The following is a 23,337-nucleotide window of genomic DNA, read 5'->3' on the forward strand; positions in this document are numbered from 1 at the left end:
TCATACACTTTGTGACACTTCAAATATTGAGAAACATATTCAATAATATGTCTTGTTCTCAAGTATTGCAAGTTATAGCATTATCATTATAACATTAAATGTATCTTAAATACCACAATGCCCTTTAGCAAGAAAGACATGGGCTTTAAACACAACCTTTGTTTTTAGCATTCGTGCAACACTAAACCTTGTGTGTTAGTTATAGCAGTAGCATATGCAATATCTACCATGCCAAGTAGGCATTGAAATATGATCAAATCCGGAGCTTGCAAAGAGAATTGCGGCTAGAGCAAGTGTAGAGATTGCACATTGCGGAGGGATTATTGGCTGCAGAAGAATTACTTACATCAGAGAACCAAGCACTGAGAGCGGAGAATGAGGCCCTCCGAAAGCAGCTCCAAGATCCGCAAGACAAAATGATAAAAGATACAGAGGATCAGCAAGAAGAAACCAGCGGGGCAGCCGTGGAGCTACCAGAGACTAGGGAAGCCACAACTATTGAAGATCCAGCCCCAGCACAAGAAGAGGCCACAACATCAAGACTTACCGAGGAGGAGGAAAACAGATTACACGAGCAAATAGAGCAGGAAACAGAGGAGAGTGCAAAGGCGGCCATGGAGTGGGAAAGAAGACTCCTGTTCTCCATCGGACTTCAAGGGTTGGATACTAAGGTGCTACAAGAACAGTGGATGCAACCTACATTGCCCCTTCCTCTACTAAAGTTTGAAGTGCTGAAAACAAAGAAAAGGATAGAAGAAGAGCAGTATGTTTCTCTATACAAAGGCGACATCACAAAAGAGGAGGAATCAAAGAAGACTCCCAGCCGAGATGGAGGAAAGGGTGGTTGACAAAGTACCCAACCTACCTAATCTATTTGGTGGAGGCACCCAAGGAAGTTAGAGAAGATGCAACATTCTGTCCAGTGCCATGAGTCAGGAGTTGGCAAGAGCATGGAAGAATCACAGCAAAGAAGCCAAATTGGCTTAATTAACCCAGGATGCCAGGACTGAAGGTGGGAGAGAGAATAAGTAAGGCCTACATGGTGAAAACCCTAACGGGCACCATTAAGCTCTTTACTGGCTCTCCTGACCTTTCGTGTCAAATGCTCAAAAAGATTTGCAGAACATTATTGGCTTGCATTGAAGTGTTCGCACCGGATAAAGCTACCAGCTCAACATTGTTGTCAACGGCCGACACAGTGACAGATATGATGTATGATCTAGCCTTGCAGCCATCTCCAAAAGTATTACACCTCTTTTATCAGAGAATCATGTTTATGCCAAGCTTCCACATGCAAGCCTTTGAGGAGGCATTCTACACTGGTTTCTTTACTCATGAAAGTAAGATATTTGTCCCTACATTGACCATTGGAAACCTAAGATACGAGTCACATCTTCAGATGCTGAAATCAACGGGACTCCACTAAAGACAAAGCAAGGATGTCATGTCAGGGACGACATGAACGTGGAGAGGGGGAGTGTTGAGCAGAGGACCACACCTATACATTTTTGCTCACACTCATGTTTTTGTAAACACTTATTGTATTAAATGTCTTTCGGACATTTCATTTTCTTCATGGAGCCGATTCATTGTAATTAGCGGGACTCAATTGAGTTTCTAGCTTGTATTCCCCAAGTAGTTTCACCTGCTTATGTAATTAGATTAGAGATGTTTTCACACCTCCAAGGCTGAGGTATAAGAGACAATTTTTTTAAACCTAAGGTCACAATTTTGAATCATTAATCAAGGTGAGTTTTTGAGCGCCATGACTGTGTCTGAGAGAGAGTGAGTGAGAGAGAGAGAGAGAGAGAGAGAGAGTCTATCCTCTTGCTATGCGAGCTACGGAGCCACCATTGAAGAAGCAACACTGCCATTGTGTTAGCAACGGCGAGAGCTACACACCGATACCAAGCTTGCACGCATTAGGCTTCTATGCGAGGTGAGCTCCCACGAGCTTCTATGTGATTTTTCTCCCTACCTGTGTGTCGAAATTGAGCATGCCATATATCTATAGAACCGCAGCGAGTAGAGCTACACATTAGTACCATCGATGTCGAGATTTGGCCACCTGTATTTTTCGGCCTGTCTTCATATGCGTTTACCGCACGGAGTGGTTACAGGTTGAGATTGTATTGTAGATTCATAGGGTATTATCCTTACCTAGTGTAGAGACCCCCCTTTGAGTTTGAGGCTGATTCGATGACTCTAGATCATGTTTCGGATAGCACTTGTTCGTAGTACGGATTTTAGTCACTTGTGTATTTGAGAACTTAGATTTGATTTCCTTGGTAGTGATTGTCATTAGAAGGTCAAGTAGGTGATTTGACACCCATCTATTTGTTTCCATGCGCCTGCAGTTCAAGCTCCGTCCTCGTCTGACATTCTTATTTTTCGGTTGAGTTCTCACTATCATAGCCACCGCTAGCGGCGTAACCGCCACAACACAAGCTCTATAGGAGCCAACGGGAAGCCAGCAAGAGCTTTTGGGAAGAGGGATTGACCAAGTAGAGAGAGAGAGTTGGCATTTTTAGTCTAGCTTACTTTGCTACACACACACACAACTCATGTGTTGAGCAAGAACTCCATCTCCTTCTCCAAGCATTGAGAAGTAGATGACTACACCAACAAATATTGGCTATGGAATGCAAATCCAACCAAGAGCCATGCTTCAATGGCATGTTCATCTCCTCTACCATGCTAATTACTAAGCTAAGCTATGCTATTAAGAGTGATTATGTGAGGAGAATACTTCTTTCTCGTAAGATACATCTTATTCCTTTCAATCTTTCTCATTCCTTGCTATCTCTCACCATCTTTGAAGCCGTGTGAGGTCTTGGGACTGAGGCTAGGCCCACTAGGTGTGTTTTTCAAGCATAATTTGGTGCAGGAAGCTTCCATCTTCATTGCACCAACCAGTTTTGTCAAGGAACACAAAGATTTTATTGTACAAAGGTCTCCTTTGATGGGAGAAGCTATAATACAAAGCCTTTTTGAAGGGGGGACCGGCTCCATGTAAATCTGGTCCTCAACTGTTGTCAATTGTTCTATTTCTCTCTCTTTTCAAGTATTGTCTATGCCAAACTAGCTAGGTGTAAATTGCTATGTTGCTTTCTCAAACTAAGTAATCTCTCTATGCTCATTAAGAACTTGTTCTTAATGAAATGCTCACCATGTTATCATTTTCCGCTACACACAAGTTACTAGTGCATTAAATGCTACATTGGTATCAGAGCTATTGTTTTCTCTTTTCTTGCTCAAGAAGAGAGGTCCTCAAGATTGCTACAAATGGTTGGTGTTATTAATTGCAAAAGAGTAAGTAGAATATGAATTTTTCATTTTTGAAGCATGCCTGCTTTATGCAATTAACGGGGATACTGTTGAGAGCTATGGTCTTAATAATGGAGTCCTACAGGGCTTGACTATGGCTTAACCATTATTGAGCTATTAGAAGCTTGACAGGAACCGGCGTTGTCTTGGCTCTAGGGAACCCTCTCTTCTGTTCCTTGCAATTAATAATATTTGAGCCACAAGTATAGATTCTTGAGTGCTTATCTTCGAAGTTAAAGAGGAGTATCAACTAGGGCTTGAAGTTTCAAAGTACGAGTAAAAATTTACATCTAAAATTTGCTAGTATGGTTGACAAAGGAAAAGAGATTGAAATGAATGTTGATAGATTTGATTTCGCTAATGAAAGAGTAACTAATGATGCCCCTATGCTTGTAAGCTATCTTGTTTCTAGGCTTCAATGAGCCCTGGGCAATCCATACCTCCAAGGTGAAGTGCTACAACAATTTCACACCCATGGTACTCTCAAAACTCCCCACCAATAAGAGAGAGTACCTAGGAAAGCTCTTGCTGAGACTTCCAAAAGAGGACTCTCTCCAATAAGGGAAGAAAATGAGGATCCGTATGAAGGGCTCAAAAACTTACTACTCAATGAGGCATCTCCCTCCCAAAGGAGAACCCAAGCTTCAACAGTAGAGCCCCCACTGAAAGACAAGAAAGAAATGAGTCTCCTGCAACCTTGGCGGAGATGACTCCACAAAGACGGCGGGCAAAACGCTCTCCAACACCACCTCAATGGAGAAGACCATTGCATACTCCTCTACACCATAATTCAAAGATGGAAGAGAGAAAACAAGAGAAGAAAAAGGCAAGAAAGAGGTCACCCTCTTCTCCATCTTCCTCATCCTCTTCCTCTTTTGAAGAAAGTGATGGTGCAAAAAAGGAGGAACAAGGGAAGAAAAAGGTGAGAGAGAGGTCACCCTCTCCTCCATCCTCCTCATCCTCTTCCTCTTCTAAAGAAAGTGATGGTGCAGCTCTAGAACCACCCAAGGGAAGGAGTAGGATGATCTCCAAGACAATGATGAGCTAGGTCTGGGAAACTAAAGGTACCACTCGTGGGTTTAGACTGCATTGAGACTCCATGCAAAACAACATACCAAGTATCCATGGGACTCATCAACGTAGTCCATTTGTCATAGGGTCAATAGCCATAGGTTTTGAACGAATGGCTCTACTAAATGTTTCCATTGAGTGACTACACACATTAGCACTAGGATGTGGGGCCAAGATAGGCATGTTTTTGTTTGGATTTGCAGGGTTTGGTATAGGGTGTCCCTTCATCACACCGTAGTCAGAGGAGGAGTCATTAGCCGAAATGTGTGGGTCTTGGGTTGCACTACCTTGGGTCCTAACAGAAGGCTCAGAACCTAATGTGGGTGGATAGTGCGTAACCGCATAAATTGAAGTGCTCTCTAGTTATTCAGACTCTAGTACTCAATCGGAGAATAAATGCATGTGACTCCAATGTCCCTTCAATTTTGTGTGTGTTTTGTTTCTTCGTTTTTCTTGTGGTTTTCTTGTCTTTTTCTTTTTTCTCTTGATACTTCCAATGAAAACTAGGGCATGCAATAGCTCAAAATAAGCATGTTGTTTGGAAGATCTTGGTGCACTTTACAACATATTGTTTGACCAATCGAGGTGCCTGTGGACCTCGAAACAAGAAATTTCTACCTATGTATGTCTGTGAAAGTACAATTTTAATGGAGGATTTTGGAGGAAAAAGCCTTTCCTCTATCCCCACATGTCCTCTTTACCCTTGGGAGGACTAGGCTACATGGATAGTGTGGCCCTCACTATTGCTCTCTCATGTGGTACTTTTTTTCCTGTTTTTATTTTTATTTTTTAATCTTAATTTTGTCTTCTCAAAAAATTGCAAAATCTCTGAACCTTATCACGGTAGCCTTTGAATTGAAAACAAAAATTAAAGAATAAAATTTCAAAAATAGCCTTCACACTCTATGTACTCTTATCTACCTTGTGCAGAGAGAAAAATACATAGAGAAACCTAAACCTTATCTGCTTTTTCTCCTACAATGAATAGTGTGCGACAACAATGGTGGACATTGAACCACAAAAACAACACACACACCCTTTCCAACCTTTCTGCAAAAATGAAAAGAACCTCAAAAATTGCAACACGGCTTGCACCTAGAGCTTGATGTACAAGATGCTCCTCGATAAGGACTCCAAAAATATCAACTATAGGGGCCTTATTGTGCACTGTCTGCAAGCCACCAAGCCTGCAAGCACACAACCTTGTTGCATACAAGCTCAATAGATGTATACGGTGTGTCACTCACCTTTCTGTGTCCCCATTGAGGAGGGAATCTTGCACTACACAATGAAGAGGGAGCCCACCTATGTTGCTTAACCACCTTGTTGCCGTTGTACTACCTCCTGTGGATGCTTGATCGCACATGCCCTCTCTCTCTCTCTCTCTCTCTCTCTCTCTCTCTCTCTCTCTCTCTCTCTCTCTCGTGCTCACACACACTAACAGATAGAGACATCAAGAAGATAAGGTGAGAGATAAGGAGAGCAAGAACACTCTACCTTAGTTAGTACCTTCAAGAATGACCGAAAATATAAGTTACAATGGATTTTATGTGGGTCCTTTTGTTCATACACGGGTGCCCACACTTGGTCAATCAACACTAAATTCTTATCTTCTAAAGATTTTGGTGTGCCTCTCATTGGCAAGGCAGTCACCCAATCATGATTAGGCACATACAAGACAGACAAGACTATTCCATGACTACAATTAATATAATAATAAGAATGTTGTCATGGGTTAACTCCATGGAAACAAGTTGTAAATAAGTCTACATGATGCAAAAAATCCTGCAAATGTTACACATTACATGAAAGTTGTTTCTTGCCTCATTTACATATGTATTACAAGGCCAGATATTCAATTTCCCTCTCACAAGTGATCAAATTTATACATAGCCCAAGGTCTAAGCATTGTAGGCAGTTAAGAGGAGCTTTTGCTCCTTGAATGGCACTCTACATCTTGGCATTTCCTTATGAAAAGTTCAAAGCTTTTTGCAAAGCTTTGGGTTCTCTTCTCCTTGTGGATTGATTGTGTCCATAGGGCATAACACTTCCTTATGCTCTATGTGTCAACTTTATTCACCACATCACTCCCAAGAAGGATTCATGGCCATGTATATGGTAGTGATGTGTGAAAAACACATGTAGGACCATCAAGGCACTTTTCCCCCTCACTAGGAGTTTTTTTAATCCCGTTCTTTATATATACACCCGTCACTCTCGGACTATCTTATCTTGTTTTTGGACACCAACAAGTAATACATTATTTGTTGTGTGCCTTGCACTTCTTTTTCATCTTCAAGTTGTGTGCATTCCTATAGGATAGAACCTTAACTCAAGTTGGCTCTAAAGGCCAGTCGTACAATTCAAATCTAGTTAGGAGTTTTTCAAGTAGATTAGGCTCTTGGGAAAGTGCACAAGTTGTCTCTGAAGCCCAATTGTACAACTCAAATCTAGTGAGGAGATTACCAAGTAGATTAGGCTAGCCATAATTTTCCTATATCTGCTATCATTCTCAAGCACATCACCCATAGTAGCTTGCACCTTTAATTTTTGATCCATGGAATTCACTAGGCTTACAATCAACCAGACCACACTTTGACAACATGAATAATGCAGAATGCCTTTGTGACAACCATATGCCTTTTTTTGTGCATATAGTATCAATGCCAAAAAATTTATTCTACTCTTTCAAATCCTACAAGTCAAACTCTTGCCTTAAAGAGAATTTTTACATACTCAACTTTTGCGTCATGATTGATACCACCATCAAATTATCCACATAGATGACTATGAACACAATAAATGTGCTACATTCTCTTGCACATACTAGGAGAAATCCACATCAGTCATATGAAAACCAATACTGATCAGTAAAAACCAATAATAATCAAATAGGCTACAACCCTCTCATGGTCTAAGTGCTTGCTTTAGCCCATAAAGTGCTCTCCTTAGCTTACATACATACTCAAAATGTCTCACATTCTCATATCCTTATGGCTACTCTATATACACCGCTTTTTAGGGGTCACTATGCCAAAATGTTCTTCATATTCATTTACTGATGCAAAACCCAACCTTTTGTTGAATCCATTGCAAAACAAAAACTAGTCATTTAAGCTGTAGGGTTGAATGTTCCTTGGAATCAGTGCCAGAATTCTATCCAGAGATCTCTAAGGACATCCTACAAAAAAGTAGGCTCTACATCCTATACAATCTTTGCAATGTATACACAATGGCAAGCCAAATAAAAGTCATGAGTCAATCTCTACACAAGATGCCTTACTCTCCTAGATCTTTGTTGTTCAAGATTAGTGCCATTTTTCAGTGGAGTATACTTGTATAAAACTTGAAGGCAAAATGTGGATGCACATGTGTTCATTGAGAGAGAGAGAGAGAGAGAGAGAGAGAGAGAGAGAGAGAGAGAGAGAGAGAGAGAGAGAGAGAGAGAGAGAGAGAGAGAGAGAGAGAGAGAGAGAGAGAGGGAGGAGTGAGTAGACTCTATGTGTGGATGCAACTCCTACAACAAACATTGTAACTCCTTTATTTGGTTGTTTTACTGTGATACAAATAACAAAGAGTTAATAAGGTTATGAGTTGGAAAGTTGAACATGGCTACTCAAGCAGAGTGGATCTTTAATCTCAACAATCTCCCATGTAATGTGCGAAATGTGCCTTTAAGCAAGCTATGGGCATATGTAGAAGGTATATAGAGTCTAGACTTATACCCATTGCTCATAAGCACTTGCTAATGTCCAAATTTTGCAGAGGGTAGACCTTTTGTTAGTAGATCAATTGGGTTATCATCTTTGTGAATCTTGACAAGATCTATGTGCTTGTCCTCAAGCACCACACTAATAAAGTGATACCTCACAACCCTGTGCTTTGTGTTTGCATGAAACACTAGATTCGATGCTAGGTGCATAGCACTTTGACTATCGCAACACAAAATTGGAACTTGCACATTGATGCCCACATATCTCATTAGACAAGTGAGGCATATAACTTCTTTGATGTCATCTACTACAACAACATACTTTGTATTAGACTAAGCTACGAAACCAACTAATGCAAAAACATAACCTATCCTAGATCTCTTGTTGTCCACAGTCCCATCATAGTTTGCATCCGTGAAGCCAACTACACATGCACCTTTGCCTCCAAATTAAATACACAACTTTGTAGTACCATTCAAATATCTCATCACTTCTTTCATTGCCTCTCGATGCTTTTTGCCAAGACTTTCCCCATAAACTTGCTAGCGAATCCTACTTCAAAAGCAATGTCTATATGAGTCTCAATCATAACATACATCAAAGGATCAACCACACATGCATAAGAATCTTGTCCATCTTAGCCCTTTTCTCAATAAGTTTGGGACAATCCGCTTGGCTTAGCTTTACATATGAAGGCAATGGAGTAGAAAGTTTCTTCCCCCCCTCCATATTGAAATGCTTTAGAACACAAAATGTACTCTTTTTGTGACAATAAAATAAATTTTCTTGACCCATCTCACATAATGCACATGCCAACAATCTCATTTTCTTCATCCAAATCTTTCATGTCAAAGGTCTCATGCATCTTCAACTTGAATGCATCTACCTCGAGACTATTCTTCCCAATGATGAACATATCATCCACATAAAGGATCAAAATTAAAAGAATAATTGATGTCCTTCTAGTTCACCATACATCTTGCCAATTCATTAGAAGGTATCATTTATTAACTTATAAAATCCATGAACAAGCTCCATGTATTTTATTTATATGATGTCTCTTAAAGGACTTCACAAGGTAACTAAAATGACACTCTCAAACAAGAAATCCACCAACATCTAAAGTTGCAAGCCATTTAGTCATGCAACAAAGCCATATACCTACATAATATTTGCTTCTATTTGATACATTTTGGCCTTCTTCTAACACACAAACACCACAAAATCATATACCTGGGATCACTTATTTGCAAATCTATGTGAGAACCCCTATTATTTATCATTTCCCCATACCTTGTACTATCTCTAGCTTTCCTTGTGGCAATTATCAATTTTTCTCCCCATATACCCTCGAGAGAATAAAGGCTTCTTTTGATATTACACACCGACTTCTCTTTGCTCAAAAAAACCCTATGGTTTTTTCATGTAAATAGCTCACTCTATGTTGTTTTGTCCAAGTTGAGCCAAGACACATCCAATAGCATAAGCCGATGCATCTACATGGACGTGGAAAATCTTGTTCCAATCAAGAGCTTTCAAAATCGAAGCTGAAATAAGTCTTTGCTTCAATTGTTAAAATGATTTCTCACATCCTTCATTCCATTCGAACTTCATGATGAGTGCGTAGATAGGTCTTGCAATGATCGTGTACATGTAAATAAATTTGTAATAATATCCACAATGGCCCATAAAGGCTTGTACCTCTCTAACTTTTGTTGATCTTGGAAGAGCAACATTCACTTGTATCTTCTCAAGGTCGGCAAAAATACCATTTTTGGACACAATATGTCCCAGAATCTTTCCTTTGTCTTACCATGAAAACACACATTTTAGGGTTTAGGCAAATACAATACGTTTTGCATTTCTCAAAGAACTTCTTTAAGTGTTTGACATGTTAATTTCTGTGGAGAGAATGTACACACATGTCATCCATATAAATCACTAAGAATTGTCTTAGATATTCCTTGAATGCATGACTCATCAGCCTTTGGAATGTGGTAGTTGCATTGGTTATACCAAATGGAATTGCCCGATATGCAAATATGTCCCATTCTATTGCAAAGGGGTAGAAGCATGTTAACGTGTCATTGGATATGTTGTCCCGGACAGTGCTAGTTACTTGTGCTTGTTAGCATATACCAAAAATAGATGGGCAAGTCCTTTGAATTTCAAATGTTTCGTAAAAAAAATATTTCACCCCCTCATGTGCTTCTGTTTTCAGTTACTGAAGACGACGTGGGGCTTCTCTCTCTCTCTCTCTCTCTCAGGCTAGCAGACGGTTTGCTGAGTCTTGCTCTCTCTCTCTCTCTCTCTCTCTCTCTCTCTCTCTCTCTCTCTCTCTCTCTCTCTCTCTCTCTCTCTCTCTCTCTCTCTCTTTCTTTCTCTCTCTCTCTCAAACTAGCAGGTGGTTTGCTGAGTCCTACTCTCTCTGTCTCTCATTTTTTCCTTGCACCGGGAATCCTGCCTGAGAGATTAGTTGTCAAAGCTGAGCTCTTTCTCTCGTTTTGATACAGACCTACAGAAATGGAGAACCAACATCCAACATTATTGCCACTAGCTCCAATGCTGGAAATGGAGCCGTACTATAATCTGATGGTAAGCAAATCTTATATGTAGCCCACCCACTCCAAATGAAGTCATTGGTTTTGTTGGTCACATCTATAGTTTTGCGAGGGCATTTGTTCATAGTATGTGTGTATTACAACATCAAGTGTTGACAGCTATACATTCAAGTGATTTTAAGTAAGTAACATATTATGCAAGTCTACAGTTCTCAGGAAAAAGCAGAAGAGAGCCACTACAGGCAATGAGTTACAACTCCCAAGATCCAGCTCTTTCTGTAATCAGGGAATATGAGAGAGTAAGAAAGAGGAAATAGCGGGAGCAAAAACAAATGAAATTTGAGTGACAACATCATGCCCTCAATGATGAGGAGAAAAAGAAAATCTCCTCCGAGATTGTGAGAGCTTTCAAGCGTAGGACTGAAGGCTTAGTACACAAGCAAAGTGGGAAATCTGGAATCTTGTTGCTCAACATCCGCATGTTCAGGTGATCCATGATGAGTCCTTCGAGGAGGAGGTTGCTGTACAGACCGCAATTGTCTCCAATGTTGGCAGCACACTGGCTACCGTTAAGCAGCCAGGTTCCAATGAGGAGTTGTTTTTGAAGAATGCAGCATTGCAAAAGATGTTGAATTCAAAGGAAAACATGCCTATTGCAAAAATTGCCAGGGTCTTAAATGTCAATCATCGCACCTTGCACAAGGCGAGATCACGACAGGCGAAGCCCAATGTTGATGGTCAATTGTTTTCATTGGTTGCATGTCACAAGCAACACCATCATAGCCCTATCACAGATGAAATTAAGGAATTGGTCTACACATTTTGGAAAGTGAAGACTCGCGTTTCATCGAACAAGAAGGATGTTTGTCAAAAGAGGATGGGGAGGAAAAGGTACATAGAACACCCAGTGCACCTCCTAGACGAGCCTTAGGTGATCAATCAAATACTTGTACCATAACTTATACATTTTATGCATTGCATCTCTAGTGCTTAGTAACTTGTATATGCTGATCGATAGCATATTGATCTGTAGACTTTTGCTAGTTAGCATATGGACTGTGTTGGTTAGCATATTGACTATGCTAGTTAGCATATGGAGTATGCTAGTTAGCATGTCTTGGGTTCTAAATAGAATACATAGCTAGTTGGTTAACACAATATGTATGCTAATTAACATACCTGATATGCTAGTTAACAAACCTAGTATTCTAGCTACATACCTAGTATGCTCAATTGCATGATAAGTACATTGTACAATAGAAAGTGATTATGCTAGTTAGCAGTCCTTCAATTATAAATAGCATATAGAGTTAGTTGTTCAACACAAAAGGTATGCAAGTTAACACCACTTATGCTAGTTAACACCTAGTATTCTCACTAGCATGATGGGTATGCTATTTAAGACAAGGATTATGCTAGTTAGAACTAGCAGTTGGGCTGGGTATGCTAGTAAGCATATGGAGTATGCTGGTTGGCATAAGGAGTATGCTAGTTAGCATGCCTTGTGTTCTACCTAGCATATAAAGTTAGCTAGTCAGCACAAGATGTATGCTAATTAACATCATTTATGCTAGTTAGCACCTAGTATGCTCAATAGCATGATGGGTGTCCTAATGCGTATACTAGTTAGCATAGTGAGTATGATAGTTAGCATATAGACTGTGCTAGTTAGCATACAGATTTTTCTAGTTACCATATGGGTTGTGCTAGTTAGTATATGGAGTATGCTAGTTAGCATGCCTTGGTCCTAAATAGCATACACAGTTAGTTGGTTAACACAATATATATGCCAATTAACATACCCGGTATGCTAGTTAACATACCTAGTATGCTAGTTACATACCTAGTATGCTCAATTGCATGATAAGTATGTTGTCTAACAAAAACTGAATATGCTAGTTAGCACATGGAGGTTGCTAGGTAGCATATGGAGTATGCTAGTTACCAGGCCTTGAGTTCTAAATAGCATACAGAGCTAGTTGGTCAACACAAAAAGTATGCAAGTTAACACCACTTATGCTAGTTAACAACTAGTATGCTCACTAGCATGATGGGTATGCTATTTAAGACAAGGGTTACGCTAGTTACAACTGTAGCGGGCTGGGTATGCTAGTTAGCATATGGAGTATGCTAGTTAGCATGCCTTGTGCTCTACCTAGCATATTGAGTTAGTTGGTCAACACAAAAAGTATGCAAGTTAACACCACTTATGCTAGTTAACAACTAGTCTACTCACTAGCATGATGGGTATGCTATTTAAGACAAGGGTTACGCTAGTTACAATTGTAGCGGGCTGGGTATGCTAGTTAGCATATGGAGTATGCTAGTTAGCATGCCTTGTGCTCTACCTAGCATACTGAGTTAGTTGGTCAACACAAAAAGTATGCAAGTTAACACCACTTATGCCAGTTAACAACTAGTCTACTCACCAGCATGATGGGTATGCTATTTAAGACAAGGGTTATGCTAGTTAGAACTAGCAGCTAGGTTGGGTATGCTAGTTAGCATATGGAGTATGCTAGTTAGCATGCCTTGTGCTCTATCTAGCATACAGAGTTACCTGGTAAACACAAGATATATGCTAGCTAACACTCTTTATGTTAGTTAACATATGCTCTTGCATGCACATTAGGATGTTGATTGTCACTATGATTTTTTTTCATGAAATTACTGGATTTCCTAGTTAGCAATCTCAATATTGATCATCATTTGGATGTTGCAGGTTGAGTTCTTTCGTAGATTCAAGGAAAAACATCCAGATTTCAAGATTGGCATGAGAATGTTTGAGATGTTGAAGCCATTCTTTTGTAGGCGGCTGAAGGATATATACACATGCTGTTGCGAATACCATGTGAAAATGTCTTTTTTGAAGAACACACTGAACCACATGCGCTCTCGTGCTTTTGGGCTGCATAGAGCAAGTTGTGGCTGTATATGCAGTATCTGTGCCCCAGGAGAGAACATTAGCAAGGGTTGCTTGGCTTCACATCACACGTTCAAAGGTGTCACACATATGTGGGAGTTTGTTCTCTGTCCAAAGCCCGCAAATGCAGTTTTCCATAGAAGGGAATGCCTGATGGGAGAGTGTTTGACATGTGGAGTGAATACGTTGGAATTATGCTGCTTGGAGATAGCAAAGACAGGTAACTTCTTTCTCATAAGATACATCTTCTTCCTCTCAATCTATCCTCATTCCCTGCTAGCTCTCACCATTTTTGAAGGTGTGTGAGGTCTTGGGACTGAGGCTAGGGACACTAGGTGTGTTTTTCAAGCATAATTTGGTGCATGAAGCTTTCATCTTCATTGTACCAACTAGTTTTGTCAAGGAACACAAATTGTATTGTACAGAAGTCTCCTTTGATGGGAGAAGCTATAATACAAAGCCCTTATGGAGGGGGGACCGACTCCATGTAAATCCGGTCCTCAATTTTTGTCAATTGTTCCATTTCTCTCTCTTTTCAAGTATTGTCAATGCCAAATTAGCTAGGTGTAAATTGCTATGTTACTTTCTCAAATTAAGTACTCTCTCTATGCTCGTTAGGAACTTCTTCCTAATGAAATGCTCACTATGTTATCAATTTCTGCTGCACACAAGTTACTAGTGCATTAAATGTTACAAATGCTCTTCCCTTTTCCTTCTAAAATTAATGAACCTATTTTTTAAGTTAAAATCAGTTGGTACCCCTACTCCATCAAGAAAGGATGTCGAGAAAATTTTGAAAATGGGTGGAGCTTTCAGATAGTGTAACAAACAGGGCTAAGATCGTAATCTAAACCATTGGATGGATCTTGCTCTAATTACTAGGTTCAAAGTGAAAACCTATATGACTAAGGCTAGCTTTTTATTGAGTTGTGAAACAAGGGAGAAAATTCCAAGGAAAGTGAGCTAATGGGAAGTCATTAGAGGTGGTCAGTTGTTGTGTCTGATAGAATACATGAAAATAATAGCTAGCTAGACATATGTAATTTGCCAATAGCCTTAAAATTGATCAATCATACTGAAACTATCAAAAATACATAACAACTTTCAAGGAGGATCCATCAATACTTCCATTAGGGTACCCCATAAGAGAATTTAAGGGATTAAAGTATTCTACTATAAGACCGGGGACTATTTCTCCCTCTGGCTCTACTCCTACTCTACTAGATCTTGTTGTGGATCTAAGCCTTAGGAATGTTCTCTCCTGTAGATCCATCTTTTCTTGTAGCTCAATGAGCTCGTCCTTTGTAGCTTCCAATTCATCTTCAATTATTTCTTTGGCTTCTTGTGCACTGTCCACCTCTCTTGGAGCATCAGCAAGTTGGAGGATTAGTCAATCTCTTTCATTTTCTGCTTCTTCTTTGTTGTCCCTCATTATCTTTGATCGGGCTTTGATCTGCTGCAATAGTTGATGAAATTTTTGGATATCTCTTTTATCCTCATCTTCAAGCTCAAGTGCTCTTTCTACTACAGTCTCCTTTAGCTTCAACTCATAGCTTCAACTCATCCTTTGCCTTCTCAGGTACTCCCCTCTGCTCTCTGTCGAATCTATTCTTGGTCCTCCTCTCCGTTCCTCTCCGTTCTTCTTGTGATAAGGAAATGCCATACACAACCTTGAGGGCCTCTTATTGAGTATAGCCTGTGTCTATTAGAGCGTCATATTGCTCTTTCTTCTCTTGAACTGGATCCATTGTCTTCTCCTCTTGTTGTATTTCGGGCTTTTCTAGCACATCCACCTCAACTTCAGTAGTCGTCTCCTCCACTATCTTTTCCTTTCCTTTAGGACTTGGCTCCTCTACCTTGCCCTTGCCCTTGTCACCTCTTTTTAATTCAGCTTTAAGGTGTTGAACTTCTGCTTCAGTGTATGGCTCTACTGGTTGCTGTCCCAAGATAGCTTCTTATTCTTCATAAGCCTTGATATATTGATCGTACTGATCAATATTTGGTCTTGTTGAGCTGGCTTCGACTTATGTTGGGTCTGGCACCCACTTTTCCTCAAAATTTCCTTTTAAAGCTCCCTCGACTCTAAATTGTTCAATCAGCCTCTCCATTCCGGCGGCTTTTTGGCTCTTAGTTTGCTTTGGAGCGGGTTTCTTCTTGGTCTTCTTCTTGAGGGTCTCGTCTTCTTCTTCTTGTGGCTCGGAAACAGTTTCTACTTTCCGCCTTGTCCTTGTTGACACTCTCTTTGTGACCTCTGGCTGGCCTTCATCTTCATCTATCTCTTTTAGCCATTGGTTTTGCGAGGGAGCCTTTGGCCACTGGTCCCTTGCTCCTATAGCTTCATAAGCTATCTTAGTCAACACTTCGGCTCCTCCAATGTACTTTTTCCTCTCGTTTTGCAAAGCAATTACTTGCTCATAAATGTGCTGAGCATAATTGACTTCCTTCGAGATGTTGCTCTTTATTGCCCAAGTGATTGTTGTGGCAACAACATGTGGTGGTGTGGTATACTTCTGTGGCCTTTTGCTGCATATGTGTAAAAACTGATTGTAGAGCCGGCAAAGCTTTGCCGCTCTGGGATCTACCATGCCTTCATAGGTAGCATTTTGCTTCTTTGGCCCATACACTTCTATGGCTTCCCGTCTTTCTCTGACTGAGCATCCTTTGTTGTGCAGCTTCAGAGCATCTGCAATGAGCTGAGGAGTGACAACCACTTCAACCTTTTCCCCGTCCAAGGTTGTGAGTGTAGCCTTTCCGTCTTTCTGTATGGTGGTTTCCAACTCATACACTCTTTGAGTGTCTACTCCTGATGGTTTGGAAGAGAAAAAACTATGGAGATCTGCCCTTTCCAGGTATCTGCTTATCTCCTATGTTCTGCTGTAGTCCACCAGTTCTTGGGGAATCATTGGGATATCCACTATTTGTCCCCGTGGGTCTCTGAAAGTACCTTGGTATATCTTTATCCCTTGTTCTTCTAACACTGCTTCTTCTACCCAAGGCCTTGTGGGCTTGAGAGTCTCTAGGGGAATAGAAAATTGCTCGGCTTCTGCTATTGCTTCTTTGAGTGTTGGTCTCTTTCTCTTTGCTGATGACTTCCCCGAATCCATGGATCCTGTAACTCCAATTTCAGAAGTAGCGTCTTTTTCAATACTGAAAGCCGAAATTAAGCTTTTAACTATCCAAATGACTTAAAAATTGAAACATAATCTATTCGGGGCCTAAGGATGCAATGCATGTGGAAAAATGTGCAATTTGGGTGCAAAATCATGTTGGAGACATCATACGCGTATGATGTCTTTTGTGTCAAAATGGCTTGATATTGGTTGTGCTTGTAGCTGATAGTGCATACATCCATTCTATATGCCTGGATTTGAATTTGGGTCCCATTTGGTCAGGTTATGGCCATTTTAGTCCTGGTCAGGCTCTTTGCAAGATATTGAGAGGGAATTGGATTTTGTGATCCAAATTGGATGAAACTTGGTGGTTTGCTCTCAAATGGCATATAGATCACTTCTGTGTGGTAGTTGCAACTCTGAAATGCAAAAATCAAGTAGGGAGACATCATACGCGTATGATGTCTTTTTGGATAAAATTGAACCATTTTGCATTGTAAGCTTGGATTTGGCTTTATATAGGCTTAGACAATGATTTTATGAAATTTGGGTATAGTTTGGACCAAAATTTGCTCTGGAGACATCATACACGTATGATGTCTTTTGTGTCATTTTTGCATGAGATTGATTCTGTGGGCTCCTCATAGGATGGTAAAGGACTGTGTGTACTCAAATCTTGACTTGAAGTTGAGTATGATGAATTTTGGCAAGATTAGGCTTTAAATAGAGGATTTTCCGCTAATTGAGCTAATGGAGTGATCCCCTTGACCAAATGGTACCAAACTTCATATGTGGCATGTATTTGATATATATAATGGATATATGATGAGAAATGATCAATTTTGGCTCTGTATGTGCAAAGTGACATCATACGCGTATGATGTCTTTTTGGCCAAAATGGTACTTTTTGGTTCTAGATAGCTTGTGCATGTGTTGAACAACAATCCTACAAAGTTTCATTGAGCTTGGAGCTATTTTGGCAAATTTAGGGCCAAAAGTCGGTTTTTTGCCCTACTTTGCGTCTTTCTAGTTTCCAATTGGTTTTTCAACTCCAAATCTCATGATACTTTGTACATTTGATGTTGTTAGCATATAGAAAGAGGCTATGCATTCATGTGTTCAAGATGATGTGGAAATCATGCTGTGAGACATCATACACGTATGATGTCTATTCTTGATAAAAAGTGTTTTTTGTGCAAAGCATGGTTTGTGCTAGTGCCCTAAGCCCTGCTAACTAGTTTTCAACCTTAAAATTCATCAGTTTAGTTAAAATCCCCCTTTGTAGGAATTTCAGTCTCCGAAGTCGTCTTTTGGTGTTGGAGTTGATTTTCCTCGATCTTTCTCCTCGAGAGTTGCATCCCGAGCTCATTTGAGGTGTTGGGAAGTCGTCTATGTAATTGGACTCGACTTTGGTTCCTTCTTTTTCACCTTTAGCCATTTGGTTGCCCGAAAGCGTCTTTTTCACCATTGGTAAGTGAAACGGCTTTCTCTTGGGTTTTGCTTGTACACATGTATCATTGATGGCTATTTGAAGCTGCTTGTGAAGTTTCATGGCAATCGGTCGTCCATTTTGGCCATTATGCCAAAATGACGCTTTGTGTGTCTGCCGCCGAATCGGTTGTTTTGACCACTTTTGGTGGTCCAAACCTGGAGATACTCCATGGTTGCATTGTCCTCGATGTTGTTAAGCTTCTTGTGAAGTTTTGTGTCGTTTCGACAACTTTTTCCTGTTTGCCGCTTGCAGGCAAACAGGAAATAGAGCTTGCAGGCTCTATTGACCTATGGTTTTTTCAGTTGGTCTTTCTTGTATTTTGAGAGTTAGGAACTCATCTTCGACACTAGGGTAGGCCACCTATTGGTTCTTGCATGGTTTGGTTAGGCGGTTGTGCCTCTACCTAGCATTCTACCCATTTCCCCTTCTGCTCTTGTTTCTTTGTTTTGGTTAGTTTTCGCGACAAAAGTTAGTGGTAAGCATCAAAAGCTTATGGCAACAAGTCTACCTTTCATATATGGAGTCCTATGAGCTCTCGTAGTAGTCGTAGAAGGCTGTAGAAGGTCGGATGCTCCTGTGTGCTCTTTGCTCTCTCCAAATGGGTAATAGTGCAAATGAGCTTGTAAGTGAAGTCAAAAATACTTAACTCTGGACTTCCCGGCTCACTTGTTACCAAATTTAACATGTGCTCCTATCTCGTCGTGAAATGCACTTTAGGATTTGAAATTTCTCAATTTGGACTCCTTTTGATCTGTTCCTAAGAAATCTGTTCACTTTCCCAAAATTCTGCCATTTCGGGCTTTCCGCAACTTTTCTCGAATTATACCCAATTTTTACCATGGGTTGCCCTTGTCATTAGGATCATCACCATCTATTCTTTTCTTTTTTTTTGATCTCGTTTCACCTGCTTTTTTATTTTTCTTTTACTTTTATTAAGAAAATACTAAAAAATAAAGAAAATAGTGAATAGAAGCCAAAAAATTCCAAAAATACACAATAATTAGCTGGTAACCCTGTGTATATGTATATACACTTATTTGTGGTTTCTCGGCTTGGATTACCACTTTTTTCCACTTTTTGGCTCCAAAAACACGTATATTTAGTAGTATTTACAAACTCAGAGACTCAAATTCATCATTTGATCTCTTATTATTGCAAAACAAAGTATATAAGGGCATAGATATTATCAATATCCGCAATCAAACATAAAAAATTCAAAATCATGTAAGACACTGCCCTTGTAATATCATTTTCTTTGTCCTTATTGCTTGTAGTTCTTGTATACCTGTATACCTCCCCCCCTCCTAGTCCGAGTCCTCCCGAACGACTATGAAGTGTCTGAGGGTGAAGCATTGTATTTGTTGTGGTCATGCTTGGTCAATTCAATTGTAGAGCGATGAAATAGCAATAGTTCCAATAATTCCGCTCTTTGTTTGATTGTCAGGTTTTTAGGCAATATTTGGGTTGTCTATAGCACTTTTATAGTAGAATCAATATCTGGATTCTTCTTTACATTGTTATCCTTTTTTATGATCCAAAGCTGCTTCTTATTTGCCTGTGCTTGCCACAATTTTTTTGCTACCCAAATTTGCTTAACTTTAGGTTGTGATGTCTCTATCCTTGAGTACTTAGGATTCTCTGTTGATTGTACTGAAGGGAGTTTCTGCTTACAAATATTTGGAATCCAAATTTCCTTGCTATGGCTTTGTGCTGTCATCAACTTCTTTGGAATCCACATCTGTTTCACTAAATTTGACTGTTTGAAATCACCCTGTTGTCTGGTGTTGAAGACTGTGTATTCCACCTTTGTTCTCTCTGGCACAACCTTCTTTGGCCTCCATACCAACTTTGAGTCTGTCTTTATCCATGGTTGAGCTGTGCTTGTATTAACTGTCTTCATTACCCATGTCTGATATTTCTTCTTTGAGGAGCATTCCGGTTGTGTAGAAGTGGCTTTTGGTTGCCATTGCTCCTTCTTTACCTCTTGAGGTCGTTTACCCTTCTCATTGGATTCTTCATCTTGCACCTGCTCGGTTGCTTTGGAGAATGGATTGATTGACTTTCCTCCTCATATTTGATGTTAACTGAATTAGAGCTCCAATTAATCATCGCATTGTACTGATTTTTCCATGGTTGTCCTAGCAACAACGGATGTTGCGTAGCTTTGTCTTCAACCACATAAAACATATGAGGATACACATATTGATTTATTTGTATGTGGAGTACTGTCTATCCGATTGTTTTAATTGAGTGTTTTGAATAACTCTTCAACTCTTGTTTGGTAGTTTGCAGCTTAGTGTCATGTTTCAATTGCTTGTACAAACTGACTGAAAGCAGGTTAGCTTGTGCTCCTGAATCCAATAGTGCTCTGGCTGTAATTTGGTTTGTCCCCACTTTGACCTCGATGATGGGCTCTACTTTGTCTTCACCCATTTCTGATACACTGACTGCGTTTATTTGTAAGGCTCCTTCATTGCACTGTCTCTGACGCAGTAGTCTTTTTTTCTCCATTCTTTATTTTGCTTCCGGTTGCGCTTCCTCAACAATCTTTTTCTTTTTCTGAAGTCACAGCTTATCTTGATGTATTTTGAGAAGAATCTCTTGGGTTAGTGGAAAATGATACTTCTTCAATTTGCATCCACTAATCCAATTTGGCATTTTTTCTCTGTCTAATGTAGCAAGCTTGACGGTCCCACTTGGTGATAGATCTTTAATCACAAGAGGTCCCATCCCTCGCTTTTTAAGCTTTTTTGCATGCTGTTTTAGAGTGTATACTAGGACAAAGTCCCCAATCTTAAACTCTTTAGTTCGTACATGCTTATCAAAGAACTCTTTTTGTCGCCTTTTCTGAGCGTAGATTGAAGCTACTGCTTTTAAGCGAAGCTCATCTAGCTTTTCAAGGTCGTCTATTCTATCTGAAAGTCATGTCCTGTCCACTCTAATTCCTTAGCTACTCTCAGCGTTGGAATTAAAAATTCTATTGGTAAAATAGCATTCAAACCAAAAACCATGTTATATGGGGTCGTTCCTATGGATGTTTTATATGTTACCCTATACGCCCATAATGTCGAATGCAATTTCTAGTCCCAATCAGGTCTCAACTCAGATACAATCTTTGTAAGGTGCATATGGTTTTGTTCGTCGCTTCAGCTTGTCCATTGGCTTGTGGATGATATAGAGCTGATTTTCTATGTATTACCATAAATTCATCTAGAAGGATCTCTATCACTTCATTTATGAAGTGTGTGCCTCAATCACTCACAATTTCTATTGGTAATCCATATCGTACAAAGACGTATTCATACAGAAATTATGCCGTGGTCCTGGCATCTGATTTTTGAGATGCTTTTGCTTCAACCCACTTTGTTAGATAGTCCGTCGCCACAATGATGTATTGTGCATGAGTCTTGTATGCAGGAGGTGAGATAGGTCCAACATAATCAATCCCCCATTTTGCAAAGGCTCTTGCTCCCATCATTGGTCTAAGCGGCATATCATCTCTTTTCAGTGGTACTTTTGTCCGTTGACAGTCATCACATCGTTTTACGTATTCTACAGCGTCCATGTGTAATGTCGGCCACCATATTCCTGCAACTAAGACAATTTTTGTTGTCTTATCACCAGAGAAATGGCCTCCACCTACTCCTCCATGAGCTTGCTGTAGGATTATCACATACTTTGACTCTGATGCGCATATCCTAAGGTGGTTGTCCTTTCCTCTCTTATAGAGTTGATTTCCTATTAAAGCGTAATCTTGCGCCTCTGTCTGTACAGCTCTCTGACGCGCTTTTGAGGTTCCCTCTGGAAAAGTTCTATTTGTGAGATATTCAACAATATAATGACTCCATTCAAGAGCGATCATTATCTGATACAATGTTGAATACTCAACTGGCGGTTTTGATGAACATGTAATACATACTATGATATATTCATGTACACTCTCTTTCATTCCTGGCCAGTAGACTCCCAGTTGTAATAGATTCTTGTACGTGTTCCTTCTTGAACAATGAAATGCACATTCCTGACCATGTGCTTCTCGCAGATATATGTTATATTCTTCAGGATTGATGCATAACCTTAAAATGTTATCGGTTCCTAAGTGATACAACCTTCCTGCAATCAACTGAAGATTTTTTGGATTGCTGAATAGTAACTTGTTTCTGGTTGTATTCTTTTCTATCAAACTCTCCTCCACAGGTTAATAGACTAACAACATCCTGAGACCACTTTGGTATCATTTCTATGTTGAATAAGTACGCATCTGGCATGTCGTCATCTACACCTATAGGGCCTTCTCCATTCGTCAACCTTGAAAGGTGATCCGCTCTAAGATGTGTCTTTCCTTTCTTTACTACTACCGTGAAGTAGAATTCTACTAAGATGATGAACCATCTCACTATCTGTCCCGTATTGCATGGTTTGTTCACTAGGTAGAGCAAGGCTTGATGATCTGTGAAAAACACAAACTTATTGGCTAGAAGATAATGCCAAAATTTCTTCACAACATAAATCATTCATAATCCCTCTCGCTCTGTTGTTGTGTAATTCCTTTCAGCATTGTTGAGCTGTCGACTAGCATAGCAGATTGAAAAATCCATGTTTCCTTCTTCTGGCTGAGCCAGGATGCATCCTATTGCATATGCCGAAGCATCTATATGCACATGGAATATCTTCTCCCAATCTGGTGATTTCAAGGCTGGGGACCAGTAATGAGTGCCTCTTTCAGTTTCTTGAAGGATTCCTCACACTCCTCTGTCCATTTGAAATTCACTATTAGCATGTAAAGTGGTTGGCCTATTATAGCGTACATGTAAATGAATCGTCTATAATATCCACAATGTCCCATAAAGCTCTGCACTTGTTTCGCATTGGTTGGCCTGGGCATATCCACTATTACTTTTATCTTTTACATATCTGTGGATATTCCATTATGTTAGACAATATGTCCCAGGATTCTGCCTTGTCGGACCATAAACACACACTTCTCAGGATTGAGACAAATGCGATATGTCCTACATTTCTCAAATACCTTTTATAGGTGTTCTAGATGCTCATCTCTCAGAAGAGAGTGTACACACAGGTCATCCATGTATATTTCTAGAAACAACCTCAAGTACTTTTTGAATGCACGCATCATCAA

This window comes from Adiantum capillus-veneris, chromosome 6 (genome assembly GCF_014529385.1).
Source record: "Adiantum capillus-veneris isolate H3 chromosome 6, ASM1452938v2, whole genome shotgun sequence".
NCBI lineage: Eukaryota > Viridiplantae > Streptophyta > Polypodiopsida > Polypodiales > Pteridaceae > Adiantum > Adiantum capillus-veneris.